Source organism: Microtus pennsylvanicus, chromosome 13 (genome assembly GCF_037038515.1).
Source record: "Microtus pennsylvanicus isolate mMicPen1 chromosome 13, mMicPen1.hap1, whole genome shotgun sequence".
Taxonomy (NCBI): domain Eukaryota; kingdom Metazoa; phylum Chordata; class Mammalia; order Rodentia; family Cricetidae; genus Microtus; species Microtus pennsylvanicus.
In genome coordinates, this window is record NC_134591.1 from 54,869,660 (window position 1) to 54,877,298 (window position 7,639).

Consider the following 7,639-nt stretch of genomic DNA (forward strand, 5'->3'; position numbering starts at 1 on the left):
AGAGACTGCAATCTAGAATTGTAAATCTGAAGTAAATCTCTTTCTCCCCTAAGTCACTTTTTGTCCAAATGTTTTTATCGCAGCCACTGAAATGAAGGTGGAAAAGGGGCTATGAAGGGACAGACGTGGACAAGGGAGCTGGGGATGGCATAGGAGAATCAGCAAAACGATTTTCTTTTATTTTTAAAAATGTATTTATTTTGTATGTATGAGTGTTCTGCCTGCTTGTATGTATGTAGACCACATGTGTGCCTGGTCCCCTGGAAAATCAGAAGAGGAACGTGTCTCTTCCAGGACTGGAGTTAAGGATGGTTGGCTGTGAGTCACCATGTGGGAGCTGGGGTCTTCTGCAAGAGCAACAAGTGCTCTTAATCACTGAGCCATCTTTGCAGCCTAGCAAAACAATTTTTGCTTGGAATATCAGAAATATCAGCATACAGTATATGCCAATTTTAAAATATCATAAATAAAACTGATACCGATTTTAAAGAATATTCTTAAAGCCAGCACTAGAGAAATGTGAACTGCATAGAAAGGCAATTTAGTCAAGAGCCAGAATTCTTAAAAGATAGAGGCATGTGCTGGCTAGTTTATGTCAACTTGACACAAGTTAGAGTCTTTGGAGAGAGGAGGGAGCCTCAGCTGAGAAAATGCCTCCTTAAGATCAGGCTGCAGACAAGCCTGTAGGGCATTTTCTTAGTGAGTGATGGGGGAGGGCCCAGCCCATTGTGGGTGGTGCCATCCCTGGGCTGATGGTCCTGGGTTCTATAAGAAAGTAGGCTGAGCAGGCCAAGAGGAGCAAGCCAGTAAGCAGCACCCCTCCAAGGCCTCTGCATCAGCTCCTGTCTCCAGGGTCCTGCCCTGCTTGAGTTCTTGTCCCGACTTCCTTCAGTGATGAACAGCAATATGGAAGTTTAAACCTAATAAACCCTTTCCTCCCTGTTTTATGGTTTCTTTTTATGTGAAGAGACACCATGGCCACGGCGACTCTTATAAAGCAAAGTATATTTAAATGTCTTCCTTACAGTTCAGAGGTTCAGTCCATTATCATCATGGTGGGACATGGCAGCGTGCAGGCAAACCCCATACTAGAGAAGTAACTGAGAGTCTACAGCTTGCAGGCAACAGGAAGTGGTCAATCTCACAGGTAGTAGCTTAAGCATAGGAGACCTCAAAGCCCAATTCCACAATGACACACTTCCTTCAGCAAAGCCACAGTTCCTAATAGTGCTACTTCCTCTGGGGTCATCTCCATTCAGACTACTACCCTCCCCAAGCTGCTTTTGGTCACGGTGTTTCATCACAGCAACTGTGACCCTGACTAAGACAAGCAACTACCATCCTCAGCACCCCATCTTACAGAACACTGGCACAAGAAAACCCTGTTATAGAAAGGAAAGAGGGGCCAGGATCAGGAGACTAAATGTTTGGTAAGATTCTTATCAATCAGGACTTTTCTAGCTAGAACTTTTCTGTTACCCTTGGCCTTTCAGTGCTGGTTCCTGCTAGACAAACACATTAGTTCTCTGCATATTAAATCTCACAGCATTTTAACTGCTTTCCTTCCACTGCTGTCCAGGATAGAAGAACAAGGAAAGCTGTTGTGCTCTCTGTTGCTATCCGAAGGTCTTTTGTCTAGATTCTGCACAGCTGAAGAAAGATCGCACAGCAGTGAACGTTTTAATCTCTCTGGTGAAAATTCTCTTTAGAAGTTAGATTGCAGCCAGGCCATGGTGGCACTTGCCCTTAATCCAAGCACTCCGAAGCAGAGGTAAATGAATCCCTGTGAGTTCAAGGCCAGCCTGGCCTACTTCATGAGTTCCAGGACAACCAGGGATACACAGAGAAACCCTAACTTGTAAAAAAGAAAATGTTATTAGAGTGCTAGGCAAAAGGAGTGAATACAATCTTGCAAAAGACAACCCATAAAGGAATGGCCACTGTTGCAGCTGGAATGTGTACATCAGGCTATGCAAAGGTTTGGCTTTTCTGTGCCTGCCTATGACTATATGTGTTGGTTAGGCGCTACGCAGAAAAATCTTGTCTTGGAACTACACCCCCCTACACACACACAAAGTATTGGTTTTGGAGTTTCCACTAGTTTCTGCAAGTAGGCGACTTCACAAATATGGAATGTGCAAGTAATGAAGACCACTGTGTGTGTCCCCAGAGGAGTTCTGTGGCTTGAATCTAAAACACACCTGTTGAGTGTTTGACGCTGTTCGGGAGGCTATGGGAACTTCCCTAGGTGTGCTTAGCTGGGAAGGTGACTGGGGGAATGCCTTTGATGAAGGGTGTAGCTGATCCTCTCTTCCCTGCTCCCTGTCCACTGTGAGGGAAGTATGCTCTTGTGCTTGTTCCTCGTGTTCAGCTTGATCACAGGTCAGCATAAACAGAGGAAGCAACCGTGGACTGAAACCGTGAGCCAAAACAAGTCCCTTCTCCCGCAGGTTGTTTATGCCAAGTTTTTGTCACAGTGGTAACTGGTCTGATTAACACAGGGCCCTGGAAGAACCTTTCACCCAGGCTGAAGGAATCAGAGAAAAGTCTCTGTGTCGGGGCTGGAGAGATGGCTCGGTGGTTAAGAGCACTGTCTGCTCTTCCAGAGGTCCTGAGTTCAATTCCCAGCAACCACATGGTGGCTCCAAACCATCTGTAATGAGGTCTGGTGCCCTCTTCTGGCCTGCAGACATACACACAGACAGAATATTGTATACATAATAAATAAATAAATATTTAAAAAAAAAAAGAAAAGAAATGAAGTCCTTCTATTTCGCCGCGTCTCCTCCCTCGATCCTGAACAGTAAAGCCTTCTGCGAAGGCGGGGGGGGGGGGGGAGGGGGGGGTCTGTAGCCTCATGTAGCTATGAGAACCTGGAAGGTGAATCTATGTGACCGAGGAAATGAATTCTAATTTTTAATTGTGTTGAATCTAATTTAATCATAATGAATTTAACAGCCACAGTGGTAGTGGTGATTATGGCCCACAATGTAGTTACGGCCCATTGCGTGTTGTCTATGCAAGGGTACGCCTTTGTACGTTATTTCTGAAACATGTTCACCTTTGCAGTGGCAATGATACAGCTCCCACATATCCATTCTGTGCCCCATTTCTTACTGAGTTTACTTGTTTAGTTTTTCAGTTGATCTACTTGGATTCTCTTGGAATAAGCATATCTTTGACAAATGAAGGTAATTTTACCTAGCCTGGGTCACTTTTTGTTTTATTTTCTTATCCAGTTGCATGGGCCAGTGCAGTTATTTATGTTATTTGCTTTTGTGGTCCTGAGGATCAGTCCCAGAGCCTTGCTGAACAAGAGCTCTAAGGAGCTACATCTCCAGGGTCTTCTTACTGTAGCCCAATCTGGCTGTTGAGTCATGATCTTCCAGCCTCCTCCACACTGGGCTTACAAGCATGTGCCATTACTCCAAACATTGTCTAATGGAACTTACATATTGATATTGGCAATGGGCAAGACTGATTATAATTATCCTTGTTCTCACCAGTGAGTTCCTTCCTTCCCAACCCCCACCCCGCCTTTTTTTTTTTTCAGTGTAGGAATTGAACTAGGAGCCATGTGCACTGTAGGCACGGGCAGCGGAGCACCTAATTAAGTATGCTGTCTTTCCCAGTTATATGGAAGTGGTAGAAACGTGTGGCAGATACTCCTCTCGAGCTCAGTGCTCTTCTGGGGACTTCTGTGTCGCCAAATAGGGGTGCCACTCACTGTTTCCCGAGTTAGAACTCTGGGCACCATTTTCCCCTCTCCTTCCCTCTCTCTTTGCTCCCTCCATCTGCTCCAGGCTAACTCGCTGCCAAGCCATCCTCTCTCTTCTCTCCTGCCAGCACCCAGGTGGTATGTTCAGAACTTCATTCACTCTGGGAACATTGCACAAACAGCTTCTTCATTAAAAAAAAAAAAAGGAAGAAAAGGAAGAAGAAAAGTCTTCCTACTAGCCTGGTGAGATGCATGCGCAGATAAAGTACGTGCTGGGTTTCACAAAGGTAGAAGAACAGACAACACAAAGTTATCCTTTGCCCTTCACACACAATGCTATGGCATGTGTGCCCTCTCATGTCACATACGCACACACACAGATACACACAGACACACACACACACACCGTGATCAGTGTCATCATTTTAAAAATTAAAATATATATCTATATTTTGAGTTTTTCTGCTTTCTTTTCTTCTACTCTTGCTTCCTTGAGTCTTCCACTAGAAATAAGTTTGGGGTTCAAATAAAAGAGACCACAATTCCAACTGCAGTGTGTGGACAAGGAAAACTTTATTCCTGGTCAAGAGAGCAAACTCAGGGCGGAACCGTGTCTTTTCCCTATTGGCTGTCATCCACTTCATAGTCTTATCCAATTGGCTAGTCCCAAAAGAACAGGAAGTGAAGGAAGAAGGGAAAGGGATCTCTGCCCCAAAGAGGAAGGGGTCACTGCCCTAGGCCATCAGGTTTCTGGAATGCGATAGGAGCCTTTAAGGGGTAAGAGGGAGTAAAATATTTGCATACAAGTCTTACTAGGTGAGGAAAATAGAAAGATTTTACTTACTTGCCCTAAACACCAGTTTCATAGTCCTCGGTGTAATGGTAAAAATAAAATGCTGCGGGATCCCTAAGTAGCTGCAGTGGCAGAAATGCTGCAGGTCCCCAAGTGGCAGTGACAGGCAGCGGGCCATGTGGTGGCAGGCAGGGGGCAGTGGGTCCCGAGAGCAGCCAGTCCCAGGAAGGGATGGTGCACGGGACCACGCTGCAGGTCTCCGAAGGTAGTGACTCACTACCCTTTCTCATAAGAAGGCATGGATGGGGCTCCATGTCCTTACTGTGAGCTGTGTGTCACTACCCTGTCCCATAAGAAGGTGTGGACGGGGTTCCATGTCCCCACTGTTTTTGTTCTTTTGTTTTTTTTTGTTTTCGCGATAGGGTTTCTTTATAGCTTTGGAGCTTGTCCTGGAATTAGCTCTTATAGCCCAGGCTGGTCTTGAACTCACAGAGATTCGCCTGCCTCTGCCTTCTGAGTGCTGGGATTAAAGGCGTGTGCCACCATCCTCTGGTGAATTTTACTTGACACGAGGTCTCATTACATAGCCCAGACTGCCCTTGAACTAGCTGTGTAGATAAAGCTGGCCTTAAACTCACAGATCTGCCTGCTCTTCCTCCTGAGTGCTGGGATTAAAGGCGTGTGTCACCACACCCAGCTAAAGATTATTTTTCTTAATTTGGACGTGTGTGTGTGTGTGTGTGTGTGTGTGTGAATACCACATGTGTGCAGGTACCAGATAGTTCAGAAGAGGGTGCTGGGACTAACCTGGGTCCTCAGGAAAAGCAGCGAGCGCTCCTAACTGCTAAGCCAACTCTCTCGCCTCTAGAATTGTGTATTTCATTTTATTTTTAATTTGTCAGTTTGTTTGTTAATGTGTACTGTGAGGGACATACACCATGGCGCACATATGTGGAGGTCAGAGGACAACATGTGACAAGCAGGTCCCTTCTTCCACCATGTGGTTCCTGAGGATCAAACTCAGGCCAGGCTTGGTAGCGAGACCCTTTACCCACTTAGCCATCTTGCTGGCCTTACGTCCTGAAATTATGTATTATATTCTGTCGGTTTACTGTGGTTCTCTACCAGAAATTCAAGCCCTGTGCCTGTCCACCAATGTCTTTAGAGCCTGCAGGTGCATTACGTACGACAGATTCCCTGTAAACATGGAATACTATTTCAGATAAATGACCTGATCTGGACCTTTTTTTTAAAACAATGTGGCCGTCTTGTCCTAATATCCCAGTAGGTGGCGCCAAGAGCACACCTGGTCCTCTGCAGTGGTGGGAGCTGGTGCGGGGGAGGGGGATGTAAATAGTTGAGGGCTAGGCCCTGCGCCAAGACCGGTAGCTGCAGTAATGCGGGATCCAGACCGATGGAAGACAAATAGTGCGTCTTCCAATGGATGAGGAAGCGTGAGAGAGGGAATTGTGAGGGCTCTAGAGGGGCCTGGGTGGCCAGTGCCCCTAGAGGCCATTAGTGAGACTTCTGGATTAAGGCTTTCTGGAATCCTAGATGACTTTCCCTCTTTCACTAGGTTCTGTATCCGGTATCCAGCGCCGAGTCACTCCTGTGAATATAGAAGAGGCTTTTAAAGAGCATGGTACTTTTCTGTGAGCCCAGAACTGAAGAGAAGCACGGGTTGTCAGTTTAAATCTTCATAGGACATTTGGGGAAGTACCCAGACAGGAGCAAATTAGAGGGCCCGGAGGAACCAGATCTGGCCTTTTAACCTAAGCACTCTCCAGCCAGCTTTCATTCATCCACTTCCGCACACCCACCCTCCCATTCTTAGCCACAGGCTGTGTGTGAGAGACCACGCATGCACGGTAAGGGAGGCAAGGGAAGCGGAGGTGCCAGAACTGCCTCGCGGAGGGAGGCTTGCTGGAACCAAGACCTGTTGGGTGAGCACTGCAGGTAGCAGAGCTGAAGCAGGGGAATATATTGGATCAAGAGGTGGGCTAAAGAAAGGACTCAGATCTCAGGCGGAGGAGGTTGCAGGGCCGCAGAGATCCCCAGGGAGCGGGTGCATGAAGACCCAGGTGAGAAGAGGTCTGAGAAGTGATTGCAGCAATAGAAGAGGAGCAGGCTTACACAAATCATTTTTGTGGGTTTTGGTTTGCAGCGCTGGTGATTGAACAAGGGGCCTCCTGTGTGGCAGCCAAGAACTCTACTGCTGAACTATTGGCATGGCCCCAGGTAATAATTGTAGCTATTATTATTGCTAGTGTTTTAAAGATAAGCCTTAGGCTATGGGTGTGGTTCAGTGGCAGGGCATTCTCGAGCTTGAGCAAAGTCCTGAGTTTGATGCCCAGGGGCACCATAAATAAATAAATAAATAAATAGAGGCAGACAAGCCTTAGTGGCTACTGAGTAGAATCAAGGGAAGAGAAAACAGGAGTGGGTCTGTGCAAACATTATAAAAATCCCTGAGCAGCGGGGGAGGGAGAAAAATCCCTGAGTACACAGTTGCCCATGGCTCCTATCTTGTTAGGGAGCCTCTGAAGATGGCAGCTATTTTAAAGGCCGTGGGATTGGCCTAGTAGGATAGAACTCGTCATCAGTGAAGTGACTGGTGACAGACGTTGGGGCCTACAGCCAAACAGTGGACTTAAATCAACCCACCCATTTACTGATGACCTTTGTCAATCACTTAGCTTCCCCAGGCCTTGGCTTCCTCATCTGTAAAACCAGAATAATAGCAACAGCTTCCTTGTCGGGAACTCCTGACTAAATGAATTAGTATGTATGAACACGTATAACATAACAGGGCCTATTAGAAACACTTTATGAAGCCAGGCGGTGGTGGTGCACACCTTTAATCCAAGCACTGGGGAGGCAGAGGCAGGCGGAATTCTGTGAGTTCGAGGCCAGTCTGGTCTACAAGAGCTAGTTCCAGGACAGGCTCCAAAGCTTCAGAGAAACTCTGTTTTGAAAAACCAAAAGAAAAGAAAAAGAAATAAGCACTTTACGAAAATTATTATGTTTATCCATAACCACAGACCCTGAATCCAAGGACAAATCATTCCAGGACAGGCTCCAAAACCACAGAGAAACCCTGTCTTGAAAATCCAAAAATAAATAAATAA